The following is a 15,614-nucleotide window of genomic DNA, read 5'->3' on the forward strand; positions in this document are numbered from 1 at the left end:
CCATAACAAACGCTTTATTTTTTAACTGCCCGTCCTTAACCCTCCTGTGAACTCACTAGTTATGGAGTCATTATACAGCATTCAAAATTCAAAGGAAAGCGCTTGGGCCACTTCTTCCTCTGCTCCAAGAAGCATAAGGAAAACATTTCCATGATTTAGAATAAATTAAAAATTTTAGTCTCATGATAAGGAAACAAACAATTTAAAAATAGCCCTAAGCTCTGTCTTTTGGGGAAATTATGATTTTACTCTTTGCTACCTTAGCTTATTTTAGTTCTGAAATCCAGTTTGTTGCCTATATAAGGAAAACAGGATCTCTGCTACATCATGAAAAAAGTAGATGAACAGATTTTCACCAAATTTGTAGGGCATGTTTGGGATAGTCTGATGTAAGAAAAAAACACACACAAAAAAATTAGGTTTCAGTGGTGCACACATAATTTATTTTGAAAAGTCATTAAGATGGCACTTCAAAGAGACAGGAAAGTAGTCTCCAGAACAATGGCAGACTTTCCGATTTGCAAGGGCAATCCAGTCACATGTACACACATGTCCATGTGCCTCTAGCATGAGTAGAAGCAGCAGTGATCTATTTATAATGGTTAGTGATTGTCCAGAGCAATGCTAGGTTGGCCTGGTTGATGCTGCAAATATTTTTTAATACGTAAATCTGTAATTAATTCTAGTATGTTCTTAGAAATGGATATCATTTTAGTTTCTTTTTAAAAAAATATTATGAGTCCCTTAAATTGGGAATTTGGAGGGTGAAAGCTAATTTACTTTATGACGCAATGTCGCTGAAACAGAACTGTTCTGACACAATATGGAAACTTTCTGGTTATTTATTGTTTTGAATTAACTTGTATCCTGTAGCAGGTTCCTTCAATGTTCCACTCATATCCCATGTGCTCAATATGAACTCACCTGTAACTTCAGTGGTAGATCCCATGTACGCCAAGGGCCTCCTTCCTTAAGCACCTGCAATCCTGCTCAGCCCTCGTATGCTGCAGGCCAGAAATGTCAAGGAGTCATCTCCTTAGGAACAGCAGTCAGTGCACGAGGGATGAGAAGTGGTGGATGAATGTGCCAGCCTCCTTGCCCCTTGGCGGGTCAGCTCTGAGCCACCTTCTACAGCCTCTGAGAGTCCTCAGGGGGGCTGAGCCCACACAGGGGTGTATCAGCACATCCTTTACTGGCTGTCCTCCCCACACTGCGTTCCCAAGGGCACCTCCCGGATGGGCTCATGTAGCCAAAACCTTGTCTCGAGTTTGCTTTGAGGGGAATCAAAACTAAGATAAACTTAGAGCCTTGTCAGTTTCTTATCTTGCTAGTGTTTCCTTCCTTCCTTCCTTCCTTCCTTCCTTCCTTCCTTCCTTCCTTCCTTCCTTCCTTCCTTCCTTCCTTCCTTCCTTCCTTCCTTCCTTCCTTCCTTCCTCCCTCCCTCCCTCCCTCCCTCCCTCCCTCCCTCCCTCCCTCTCTCCCTCCTTCCTTCCTTCCTTTTGGAGACAGTGGAAGAGAGAGAGAGAATCATTGATGGGAGAGAGACACATTGATTGTTTGCCTCCTGCTCAAGCCCCCACCAGGGCCGGGGATCGAGCCTGCAACTGAGGTACGTGCCCTTGGCCGGAATAGAACCCGGGGCCCTTCTGTCCGCGGGCCCGCTCTAACCACTGAGCCAGATCAGCTGGGGCAGGAACTTTTTACCAGTATATTTTAACAAAATCGCTGTCGTTGGTAGAAAACTGGGATGAGAAGCGCATGTAATTTTCAGACTTGAAGACTGACCTGAGCATATAATGATGGGCTGCGAAAGTTAGCCACTGTCAGAGCCCCTTATAGGTTTTCCCCTGTCAACCCACAGGGATAGGTTAATAAAGTTACAACTGTGTGACAGGAACAAATGATATTTAAAACTATATTTTAAAAAGGATAAACGTTTTTAAATTTCACAAGGACATTGCAAAGACGCTGTGCTTTCTTGTACTCTAATTCAAACGTTTGGTGTGTATTCATCTACCCTCTTCCAAGTGACTGCAAATTCCTTAAGAGCTTAAGGGAGGCTGTCGCTTGCATTATTTTCTTAGTCCCCACGGCCTCCCGTGTGCTGGGCGTAAGCAGCCAGTTGATGAAGGAATCACTGGCCGCTGGCTGGCTGCATAGATGCATGCGCCGTACACATTTGCTTTTCCGGCAGTAGGTTCGTTCTGACCTGCAGTCACTCTTGCTCGTCGCATGATGGGAACCACTGGCATGAGGTGGCGTCTGCGGCTGCAGAACGTGCTGTGGATTTCCCTGAGGTTGGCTTCTACCCTGTTTGGCTACACCAAAGACTAGTTCCTTCGCCTCAGCCAGACTCCTGTTTCATGAAGTCCTGCTTAGTCACGAGAGAGGGGACAAATTCACAGTCCAGGCAAGGGCAGCCGGCGACCTTGGGCAAGTTCTTCACCTGCGGATGGCTAGTTTCCTTGTTTGTAAGGGGGGGGGCGGGGGAGGAAGGACATGCCTATTCCTCAGGCTCATCGCAGGGATTAAATGAAGGAATGAGCTGGCCACAGGCAAGCACTCCAGGAATGCTAATGATTGTTATTACTCCTGCCTGTGGGTGGTGTAGGTGGTGAGAATACTGCACCAGGGAACTCATCGGTTCCAGCCCTGGTGGCCCAGTTATTTTGCTCTGAATTGTTGGCCATGCCCCTTGTGGTGCTGTCCTTAGGGCAGGATTGGTAAACACAATGAAGCCACAGCCGGGTAGAGATTTTGGTGAGAGGCTTGAACCTGTCAACCCAGATCTACTGTATATTTTAAGATAGGGGAGTGAAGGTGTTTCTAAAACATTTCTATATATCACAGGGATAGGAGAGCAAATGGGGATGTGGCGCATTCTTTTATATGATCACAATCTTACATGATTAACATTTAAAATTGTTTACACCTATCCTTGAGGATGTAATTGAGCTGCTAGAGTCATTTTGTGTTTCAGGCAGTGTGGCATGTGTTTTTTTCTTTCTTATTATGTAAGGATGTGTACAACCAACTGGTAAGGCCATTAATTTCACTTCTTAGAATTTGATGCTCAAAGACATATTTTGACTGATATGTATTGCCTTATTGTTTGCAATAACAGAATGCTTTTAAGTGGCCAACATATCTTCCTCCCCACCACACACACACACACACACACTTAACTGGGGACCAGTTAAATAACTTATAGCCAACGGGTTCTGTGAAACACTGTGCTGTTGATGGTCCATTCGCAGTCAGCATCCATTTCTACCCTCTTATGTTCCTTCCCACAGGAAGGAGCTACTTTTCTCAAACTCTCTGGCAGGTAGGGTTCTGATGAAGAATTTGCCTCCACCAAGGAGAATCCCCTGAAGTTGGAAGCAAGCTAGAGGCCTCCTTGTTTGTAATAAGCTGCCAGCTCATTGGTGTTTGCAGCCAGACTTAGCATCACAGTGTCGAGCGATCAGCTTCGTCATTGTCTACGGCAGTGGCTCAGGTGCAGCAGTCAGTGTTTAGTCACCAACTTCAGGGGAACTGAGGCAGTTGTGAGGCTGGAGCAGCGGGAACAGCAGCAGTTTGCTGACCTCTGGATTACAGTGAAGTGCCCTTGAACTCAGTAGCAGACCACTGTCTTTTCCTTGAACCCATCCTACAGCTGTGTAAGTACCTTATTTCCTGCTTTAAACACCTTTCTATCTGAACTACTTAGAGTGATTTCTGTTTTGTACACTGAATTGTAACAGATAAAAATACTATATGGGTGTCAAAAATTATTAAAATCTATAGGAGCTATAGAACAATATTCATGTTATAGCACTAGAGTATGAAAATAAAAGTAGAGAGTAGTATGTAAAGTATACTTTCATTTGTGTAAGAATAAAGTGTGTTCTTTATACACTATAAATATACATACACACACGTGCTTGTTTATGCATAGAAAAATTCATGAAGGTTATTTATATAAGAAAATGAAATCAGTAATTGCTTCTAGAAAACAAAAATGGGGTCTGGGATCAGAGAGACATTTCATTTATACCCCTTAAACTATTGATTTTTTTTTTACCATGCTCATGAAATATATCTTTTTTTATTAAAAAATTTTAAGTTATAAGAAAGTGGCAAGTTTCTGTACCAATTTGCAAACAGACAGAAAAAAAAAATCCATTAACCCTCCAACCTAACATAATATTATTTGTGTACCAGGTGGTCACTTGAATTGTCAGAGGGAACACTTTGTAACCTATATGAATATCTATCCACTGTGGCATACACATAAAACTAATACAAAAGAAGTGTTGAATGCAAATTGTAGTAAAAAACAATGTCATTTATGTTTACATATTCTCTCTAAATCTTTGTTGATTAAATTTTACAGTGATATATGTACACATACAACTTGTTAGTCTTTTTTTGGTTTTGTGGGTGGGTGAGGGTTGTTTATTATATATAATTGACATTTAGGAAGTACTTATCATGTTCCAGGCATGGTAATTAGATTTTCCTGAATCATATTTCATTGGTACTAAGATATTATTGATTGCAAGATGCACTATTATGTTATTTGTCATTAAGAAAGAACTTTAAAAAATTACCTATTAAACTCTAACACAAACAACACACAGACTTTTTCCCTCAATTAAACCACATGTCTGTGATACCACTGTTTAGCTAGTTATTAATAATAGAAAGGGAGCAAAAGGAAGGCCAGACTTTATAAGCATGGCCATCTGGGAAGCTGCAATTTCACACTCCCCAGGGAACCAGCGGCCCATTCCTCACAGATCACTGGGGGAAGGGGTCCAATAAAGGTGAGATGGACTCATGCATAGTAATGTCGAGATGACATAGGGAAGATGCCTGTCAGTCAAACCTGGGAACAGAGATCATTGGCCAGAGGAGGCAGGCCTACTACAAGCCCACAGAAATTTGGGAATACATAGTCCCAAAACAAAGAAGTTCACTCCCTTGGCTCTTGGTTCTCTTGGCTCTCTCGTTCCTTCGGCTTTGCTCCTGCTCATGTTCCCTCTGAAGCCATGTGGCCATGGGGATCCCCCACACAACGGACTAATGGACTGCAGCTGGGAACACAAACTAAGCTAGCTTAATGCTGGACTGGACACTGCTCCAACATGGAGTGAAAGCTCTGGACACTGGCTTTAATCCTAGCTCTGCTGAAGCTGAAGCTACACTTCTTCTATGGTGGGACAAAGGGAAACGGGACTCTGCAAACTCAGGGGTGTAATTCCACAGAAATAAAGCTTTTTACAATACCTCATCCCCCTGTGGGGGCCTCTGGAAATTCTTATTCTAGCCTTATCCCAAGAACCCCACTTCCACCAATAACAGGGCATTCTGACACACTGATGTTTCACCCTTTAATGATGGTTCTACACAGTGTGACTTGGTCACACCAGGCTCTCATTACTTTGAAATGCCTGTCACCTATTTAGAGGTATTTCACAGTTCTCAAGCCTTCAGTGGCATCGGCTGATGTATGATAGGCTCATCTCAGTCACAAAATGTAAGGCAGCTTCCTCTTCAAGGTTGCTTTGCATGAAAGTGTGGAATGGTGGTGGGCAGTTAAACAGCCATGAGCAGAGCAAGGATGATGGAGCAGGTACAGGTCACCAGGATGGAAAGCCCTAAGTGCCTAGCAATGGACAATTGCAGGGTAGGACCTCATCCCCAGGGTGACCTTTCCTCCCCTGGCGTATCACTGGTCACGTAGTTTGGACTCCCTGAAGATAACATCTAGGCCTCAGTTGTATTTCAGCTCCAGACCCAGAAAAAGAGCAAAACCAGGTAAGCGACACCACAGCTGACCTCAGGACCAGCTGCCTTGGATAACGACCCCCTGCCCTGGCACTGACCAATCAATCAGTGGAGACTTAGACCCTGAAAGGAATACTTGGAAATCTGCTGAATATTCTATTGAGATCTTTCCCTGGGACCTCCCCTAAAACCCCACCGTTAAAACCCTTAGGACCCAGCAGGCTCTCAGGAGCATGCCCGCGCCTTTCTTCCCCCCTTGCCCACCCTCCAGGTGGGCCACCTTTACCTTCCTCACTTTTAAGCTCCAAGGGCCCTTCCTTGGCCCCTATACCTTGTTTCCTAAGCCCATTTCTCCTATGAATTATTTCTCTACCTCTGTGATTTTCTAAATAAATGTTCTCTTATAGTTTGAGTCTTGGCTCTGCATTCTCTCCTAGCCAGAGCTCAACTACAGAGGTTGCTGAGCCCAGGTTGACCCGCCTCCACCAACAGAATGACAGTCTTTCCTTCAGGGACACCTATTTGCTTTGCTAATATCAAATTTAAACCCTCCTGCTCTACTTCTGTACTTTTGTCCATGCACAAAACTTGTTGCTTGAAAAATGGCTTGGAGAGATGGGACATGGGGATGTGACTCTCACGCTGACAGGCTCTGTGCTCTGTGCGTGCCACTTTCCTAAACGAGGCTGGACAAGTTTGCTTCGGATCTGTGTTCAAAACGCAGCAAAGTAGAGCTGGAAGATTTCCGATACCTGGGTGGATATGTCCTTAGTCATGTTGCTTTGTGAAGGAACTGACGATTCGTCTGTGCTGAGTTTACAGACTGCTGACCTCTCCGCTCAGGCGGGGGTTCTGAATGTAGAACCACCGTTCCCAGGTGGAGAATGGGTTTGTTGGAGAGGCAGTGCTGTGGGGCATAAGGAAATAGGGACCCAGGCTAATCTGGATTCAAATACTGGCTCTGGCTGCTTTCTTTTCTGTAACATTGAGCAATTTCACCTACTTTGGAGGTCGAATGTCGTTTTTGTTTTTTTTTTAAATGAAGATTGTAAAGATTATTTTAGACAGTTGTGAAGATTAGAGATAGTGTATGTCAGAAAATATTGCACAGCCAAATTATTTCATACAGCAGACTATCCTTACAAAGACTAAGGCAGTCGAGGGGCCAAGTGAGGACTGTTCCTCGCCCGGGGGCCGTGAAGCTTCCCTCGGGGTGCCGCACGCGCCTCCATGCTGAGGCTGGGCAGCGTTTTCCGCTGTGGGAGGACATCGTTGTTCAGGATGTTCTTCGCATACAGAACCTACTAAAGTAGTTATTTTAACGTATTTGCATTTCTGCCCTTTTCCCCTAGCGTTCTCTGTGTGTGATATTGATTCATTAGACAGAAAAGGGAAGCATATTAAACTTATAATTAACCTTTTCTCTTGACATGTAATTAGCTAGGATTTATGAGATGCTAAAGGCTGCAGTGTCTGAGAAAAGGAGCATAAATAGTGGTATTTTTGTTTTACTGAGCTTGGAATAATACAGTCATTTGTTTTCATGGAGACATTATGTATCTGATATACTTTTATTTAAAGTGGCTAATGATCTAAACAACTTAGATATATTATTCTAGTCCAATCCTGGAATGGAGATTTGATTTTAACTTTCCTCCACCAAAATTGAGGATCAGATCATGTTAAATTCAAGTAAAACATTACAAAGTGTGAGTTCACTTTTAATCTTTATTTTGTTAAGATAATTTCATTATTGTGCTACTATCATAATTCAAAATTATACTGCAATGGGGTAACATTTTAGATGAACCAAATGAACCTTAAAGGAAAAAATGTATTAAAATTTATATTAAACTAGGACATAACTATTTCCACTGTTTTACAATATGCTGCAAGCAAATTTTTACCAAATTGTAGTTATTTTGCATAAGATGGAATTAATTTTTAAGTTATCATTTTATTTATTTAGGGAGAATTATCTTTTTTCTTAAATTTAGTAGGCTACCTTTGAGAGAAAAATGCCCATATTAGGAAACTGTTTAGAAATTATCTGATATTTCTCTTATTTGGGGGAAAAATCTAAATCACTTGCCAAATGAAATATGAAAAATTCTTAACCTTTGGAATCTTTCTCTTAATCTTAAAAATGGCTCCTATCTCTATGTTGTCAAGAACATAGACATCCTACCTCACGCAGAACTGTCGCTCACCTTGCAGTTCTTGAGCTTCTAAATCTTGTGAAAACCTGTCTAACATCACTTAGCTCAGATGTTTTCTTCATGTTCTATACTCCAGCACGCCACTCAGTCATGGAGACTGAAATGAGCAAGCCAGAGCTCGTTTAAAGTATCAGTTTTCCTTGCCCACACTATGGTAAATCACTCTTTTAATATCTTTTTAACGCTAAACTTTAAACCAGAAATAGGAGCTGTCTGTTCTATACTTTGCAGTCTTCCTTGGATTCCTCTTTATTTCAATTCTCAGTAGGATTTTAATCGTAAATATCATCATTATTATTACTGTTATTAGTCTTTCCTAAGTACAGCTTAAATTCTGCTTATCTTCTTCCCTTCTTGCTGGTTAGATGTATGAGATCTTTCACTAATAGGCGTTTATTGTCTTCTCACCCCTCCTTTCCCATATTTACTTTCCCCAATCATTTGAATAACATTTATCATGATTTAATCATTGCTAATAAATTATTATTATTGTTTCTTATAGTAAAGACTTTAAAAAGAAACACATTTTAATAGCATAAAACATGTGAGTTGAAGGAGGTAAAAATGCAATAAAAACAAGAAAGATATATAAGGAAGTTCCAACGCTTAGTTAGCTGAACTGTGGTCTCTCGTTTAGGACGTTACATACCTTTCTTATGAGACCTGCCATAAGTCAAAGATGGGCTGGTCTGGATTCTTTTAATTTTTGCTTTATGATGGGGAGGAAAAATGGCTTCTAATCAACTATTCCATTACCTATTCCCCCGGAATCCGGGTATTAGTTTCATTCTACATTCGGACTACTGTCCTTGGGGGATTTCTCTGTTGTCTACAGTAGCAATGGTTTGAGGGTTGCTGATTCAAGGTTAAAGTTGATTATGCGTTTTGTTAAATGGCACCTGTCTGTGCTTAAATATTAGGTAACAGTGCGATTAGGAAGGAAAGCTAGGAGGATGGTAGGCATAAATATCATTGTCTGTGATGCTGGGACAAGGTGACCTGGAAGACAGTCACTGTAGTAATGCTAATGAGGATAACTGCAGCAAGACTCGGAGAGCTGGGCCCCATTCGCAGCGCGCCAGGCTCCGTGGTCAGAATCCAGAGACCAATGAGGTGCTCTGTCCCCAAAAGGCTTATCTAACTCCTGTTTTTCCTGTGACTGAGGCAAACCCCTGTAAAACTGGGGCATCATTATGGAAATAAAGTAGTGGACTATGCCCCGGATAAGAAAGGTCAGGCTTTATGTGACATAGGATTTTTAGGAAAAATGGGGCTTTTAGCAATAAAAAGCTATCCATGTCCAACGTTTCACTACTGGACATCATACAGCTGAAATGCCACTGCCATCGGTGTTTCCTCACCGCTTCATTCCTTCACCTCCTGAGATCATCTGGCCTGATTGCTCCCCTGGAACTACATTCTAAAAGGTTATAGTTTCCTGATTGTTATTTTAATGGTATAATATACACAGAAAAGGGAGGCCAGAATGGGCTTTAGAACCTGGCTGACCTTGATTAAAATTCTGATTCTACTACTTACTAATGAGCTCTGTGACCTGGAGAAAACATCTTTAAAAACGTCTTCTTGAAAGGGGATGATAAAATCTATCTCCTAATATTATCGTAAGTAAAACATCTAGCACAGAGCAAGGCACATCATTTGTGCTCATTAATTTCATGATTTTATTGTTTTAAATTTATTTTTCAATTGCAGCTGACATACAAAATTACATTTCAGGTGTACAGCATAGTGATTAGACATTTATATAACTCACAAAGTGATCACCCCAGAAAGTCCAGTACCCATCTGACGCCATAGGTAATTGTTACGATATTATTGACTATATTCCCTATGACATACTTTACATCTCCATGACTTTTTATAACTGGTAACTTGTACCTAATCTCTTTCAACTTTTTGCCCGTCTCTCCATCCCCCCTCCTATCTGGCAGCCATCAATTTGTTCCCTGTATCTATTGTTATAGGAAAGTAAGAAGCTAGGGAAATTCCAGGACAAGCCGAACAGGGAAACTAAGACAGATAGTTAAATAGCAGTTTGCAGCCATCTAGCAAATCTAGATGCCAAGCAGTTTGCAGCCATCTAGTAAATCTTATTTTCCCTAAACCAGGGACACTTAAGAGTAAATGGTTTGCACTTCTCCTCCCCAACCAGAGGGTAAATAGCTTAAATCACCCTACTCAGGGAGACAGATAAAAGAAATCCAGCCCCAGCCCGTTTTCCTCAGTAGTTAGAGCATCAGCTTTCCCTCCCCTCCCCACCCCCCCAGCCCCAACTGAAGGGTTCCCTGTTCAACTCCAGCCAAGGGCATGTACCTCAGTTGCAGGCTTGATCCCTGGCCCTGGTTGGAGTGAGTGTGGAAGGCAAGGGAAAAAAATATCCTCAAGTGAGGGTAAAAAAAAAAAAAAAGAGAGATCCAATTAGCACCATTTGCCAACCACACCCAAGGACAGACAAATTAAGAGAATAAATCTCATTTTGGCACATCAGCATGAAGCTGATGAATATTCTATTGATCCTTCCCTAAGACCTCCCCTAAATGCCGAGGTTTTAACAATCCCCCCCCCCCCCAACGGAAGTCCCAGCACACTCTCCCTCCCAGAGAGCTTGCCTGTGCCATTCCCTTTCCCTCTCCTTCGCCGACAGGCACATAGCTCCTAAATTGGTAACACTGTGAGTTTGTTTCTGTTGTATGCTCGTTTGTTTTGTTTTTTTTTTTAGATTCTACATATAAGCAAAATCATATGGTATTTGTCTTTCTCTGTCTGACTTATTGTTTTATTTGGGGCATGTTTCTTTGTCTCCCCATTTTGGCCACCTGTCTGTATTTGTTTCTGTGCATTAGGTAGATCTTCTATGTCTCAGTCTTGGTAGGGTGGCCTTAGGTAGTAGGTGTCTTATGGGGCTCAGTAGTGCAGTCTCCCTCACCACCTGAGCTAGGTGCCTAAGGAGTGAATGTTCCTTGTGTGTGTTACCAGCGAGACAAGTTCTTGTCTTCTTCAAGAAAAGATTTCAATCAAGAGTCAAAGTGTAGTAAAGTAAGTAAGTTATTATTGGCCCCAGCAAAAATATACTTAGGACAGAGAAACAAGGAAGGGCATAGAAGTAATAGGAGAGCCTAGGCTGGGCTGCTTTGGCTCACTGAGAAGTCAGAGAAAAGGGGGCCTTGGTGACAGGATCAGGGGGTTAGCCCATGATGAGCTGCTGTTGCCCTTTGCTCCACTGGTTGCAAGTCTTTTGGGGTCCCTTAGAGGGAAGAAAGGGGGAAGGAAATGGCATAGGTGTGCTCCTCTGGGGGGGGGTCCCTTATCCTGAGCTTATTTATCTCTCTCTTGCAGGTGGAAATCTTAGGGGGAGTCTCAGGGGAGGGTCTAAATAGAATATTCATCAGCTTTCCAGGTGTGTTTTTTCAGGGTCGTGGTCCCCACTGATTGGTCAGCACCAGGGCAGGGGGTCATTAGTCAATGCAGCTGGTCCTGAGGCAGCCACAGTGTCACTTGTCTGGTTTTGCTACTTTTCTGGGCCTGGGGCTGAAATACAACTGAAGCCTAGGCGCTCTCTTTAGGGAGGAAATGCTCAGGGGGTCTAAACCGCATGACCTCCATATAAAAGGTCAGGGGTCCAAACCGCATGACCAAGTGATATGCTAGGGGAGGAAAGGTCACCCTGGGGGCAAGGTTCTTGTTTTCCCCTTTCTAGGCATCTGGGGCTTTCTGCCCTATTGAGTTTCTGTACTTGGCCCATGGTCCTTGCTCTGCTCATGTCTGTCTAACTGCCCATAACACAGCAAGGGAAGAGTTTATTTTGGAGAGGCAGCCAGAGGAGTATGCAGAATCACTGGTAGGGTAAGTTGGTGTTTTTTTTCCTGTGTTAAATATTTTGTGTATTTTCTTTTTTATTGAATTTATTGGGGTGACATTGGTTAATAAAATTATATAGGTCTCGGGTTTCCATTAGCATTTATCCCAGCTTTGTAGTTCGAACCCAAGCTCTGCTGCCTGCTACCACAAAAGCGAAACTCATTAGACAGATGCTGGTAAAAGAGGAAAGACGTTTTATTCAAGTGCCAGTCACCCAAGGAGATGGGAGACTTGTCACAAAGCCTATCTCAACATCTCAGTGCAGACAGAGGTTTTTATAAGCAGGGGGAGGGAAAGCAAAACAAAGAAATCGAGGAGAGGGGGTTGAAAAGTTCTCTATGTGCAGGCCAGCACAGGTCATTCCGGGAAGGACCTCAAAACTGGTCAAGTGATGGTCTGGTGTGCGTCATCCTGGCCTATGCTAACCTGCTTCTACGGCCGGAGGTCAGCAACCCCCCCGAACTAGAATGACTGAAGGTAGGTCTGCATCTTCTGAAGTTAGTTCCTAGGATTCTTATACAAACGTGCTGTTTATCTACGCGCTACATATTAGTCAGAGGTAGCATGTACGGAAAGTGTCAAAAGAATGTGGGTGGGTTACAATTTTCCATTGTTACACTATACCCTCCTCTACCTCTCCTACCCGACCTTCCCTCTGGCAATCACCAGACTGCTGTCTCTGTCTGTGATTCTCTTTCTCTCTTTATTTTTTGCTTAATCCCATCATCCAGCCCTGCAACCCTGCTCCCCTCTGTTCTCTATCTATGAGTCTGTCTCTATTTTGTTTATTAGTTTATTTTGTACATTAGATTCCACCTATGAGTGAAATCATGTGGCACTCGTTTTTCTCTGTTTTATTTCAATTAGCATAATGCTCTCCAGGTCCATCCATGCTATCTTTTTTATGGCTGAGTAGTATTCCATTGTGTAAATGTATCATAGCATTTGAATCCATTCATCTACTGATGGGCACTTGGGCTGCTTCCAAAAAGTTTTAATTGAAGGACCTTGGAACTTGCCCGATAAGGGGTTTCAGCGCTGGATCTTTCTGGACAATGGACCCTTCACCTCTGAAAGGGTTCCAGTGTTCCAATTCTAGTTATGCCCTAGTCCTTCCCTTCCTTTGGGGTGGGGGGTATGGCAGGGCAGGGAGAGTTTGGTTCTGTTGCAACTGGAGGTCTAAGTTCTCTGTGCATTCATCAGCTGACTTGTGGCTTTGGCTTCTTAGTTCTGAAAGGCAACTCACTATCTTGTTGGAAACAAGATAGGTAGGACCTGTGGTTACAATCTCAGAACACCAAGTTAATTATATATTATATTTATTATTTCTATATTTTTATACTTTGGAATAATATATAAAATTAATCAGCATTTTTTACATGGCTCAACTGTGTTTAGTGTTTTGCATATATAATATATATTACATATTCTCCATATATTATTCCTCATTCCCCAACAACCTGAAAGTCAGACATCACTATCTTCACTTTTTAAATGAAGACACTGAGAACCTGAGAAGTAAACCATCTACCCCCAAATAATCCAGCCACCTAGGGGTAGAGCCTGCCGATTCCAACACAGCCATTTCATTGATGTGCATCTGACCTACAAACTGGAATGCTTCCCATCATATTACAGGATGGTCCTGTTCCTCCCTCTTCTGTAGTCTTTGGGCACACTTCTTTTATATTTGTTACCTGAGGAAGCTTTATGACTTCCTAGGAAGAAATTATACCAAAGCTATGGACACTGGAATAAGTTACTTATTCCAAATTCAGTTTCTTGTCCAAAATGAAGGGTCTAACAATGGTTTGTTTAAACACTAAAAGTCTATGTTATTTAACCATGAAAATATAAAACTGTCATTCACTTCCAGGCAGCAGTGTTCCTTTTCTGGATAGAATAGAACACTGGAAGCTAGGTAAAAATAAAATCATAAATACAACCCAGGTTCTCACAGGAGAAGGCCATTTTTTCCTAACATTTATTTGTTATGATAATTTCTCTCTAGATCAAGGAACTTTGATACATCCAGGATAAATTCATGAAAAGCCTGAATTACATAATCTGTTTGACAAATAAATGTCCTAGTTCCAAACTCAATTTAGAATTATTCAATCAAGCTAAAAGTACAATGCCTAGTGTTGGAGAGCAAAGTTTGGAGACCCCAAAATGTGTCTCTTTGGCCTGAGGATCATTTTAGACTGATTACTTTTCAGGAAACAGAAGACTCAGGAAGTTTTTCTCTTTACCTTCCCCCTTAACTGCTTAAAAGATCTTAGATAGGGAGCCACATTTTTGCTGCTGCCAAGGTTCTAACAGAAATGCAAATCTAATCAGCCATTTCTTTACTTAAGACTACACTGTGGTTCCACAGGGCTTTCATCATTCCCCTCTTATCTGCTTCTCCAGCCCCATCACTTCTCTTTCCCTACTCACGCCTTATGCTCAGGCCAGGAACTCCGGATTACTGAAGATTTCTGAGTGTGGATTCTCTCCTATGCCTCCGTCTTTGCTGTTGTCTAGGCCAGGAATGCCTTTCAACCCATCTTCAGTGGGCCATAGCTTATTCATCCTTCAAGATGCACCTCAGTTGCCACCTCCTCCAGGAGCCTCATCCCCAAGCCTGGATTAAGAACACGCTGTACTTCTCCCTGGCACACCTCTTACCACACTGTACTGAAATGGTTTGTCTCTTCCACGAGACATGGGGACTCCCTAAAGGCAGAGAAAATGTTGTTGCCCTCTGTAGTCTCAGGGACCTGGCACAAGGCCTGTAATGTGTTAAACCCTCGGTTAAGTTTAATGAATGTTGAGCTAATATTTTCATTCGATCTTTTTAACAATCTTGGGAAGCTAGTATTATTTCCAACAGTGCTTGTGGAAGTCAGTGAATGCATTTAATTTAAGACTAAGGTTAAAACAACCGTGAAAATGATGGTTGCAGAATAGAATGTAAAGTTTATGAATCATGACAATGTAAAAATAATATAATTAACAAAAGAGGAGAGGCCAACAGGAGTGAACAGGTGGGATGTATGCAGGACATTGCTTTTCTCTCTGTTATAGCTGAGGTTATAAAGTTAGGTTTTAAAGCTGACAGATTGCCCTAGCTGGTTTGGCTCAGTGATTAGACCATTGGCCTGTGGACTGGAGGGTCCGGAGTTTGATTCCCACCAAGGACATGTATCTTGGTTGCAGGCTTGATTCCTGGCCCCAGATTGGGGTGCGTGTGGGAGGCAACCAGTTGATGTTTCTCTCTCCCCCTTCCACTCCCTCTGAAAAGCGTGTAGTTAATTAAACTCTTTTAGAGGATAGGAAATAGAATAAGAGGATATTACGCATGGTGGGGAGTGTATACAGGAGTTGGCAAAAGGAGGTTTACAGTTGTATGTGAAACAGAGTTAATAAAGCTATTGTAATAATCATAACCTGCATATCTTTTTCCATACAAACAACTGCATATAAAATCAAAAGAAATAGAGAATAAAATATATAAATTTATGGTAACTTTTAGCTTTTTAATGACCTAGAATGCAATTTTTTTACATTGTTAGAAGAAACACATACATATAAATATAGAATGCAAATATAAAAATATACAGACCACATATAGTAAAATATAAAACTAGAAAACATAAGAAGGGATAGCTATCATATTAATAAGTTTACCTATGGAAACAAAATGACCCTCAGAAAGAAATAAGAAACAAAATCTAATTAAATGTAATACACTAGAGA

The sequence above is a fragment of the Miniopterus natalensis genome, chromosome 3 (assembly GCF_054644295.1).
Source record: "Miniopterus natalensis isolate mMinNat1 chromosome 3, mMinNat1.hap1, whole genome shotgun sequence".
NCBI lineage: Eukaryota > Metazoa > Chordata > Mammalia > Chiroptera > Miniopteridae > Miniopterus > Miniopterus natalensis.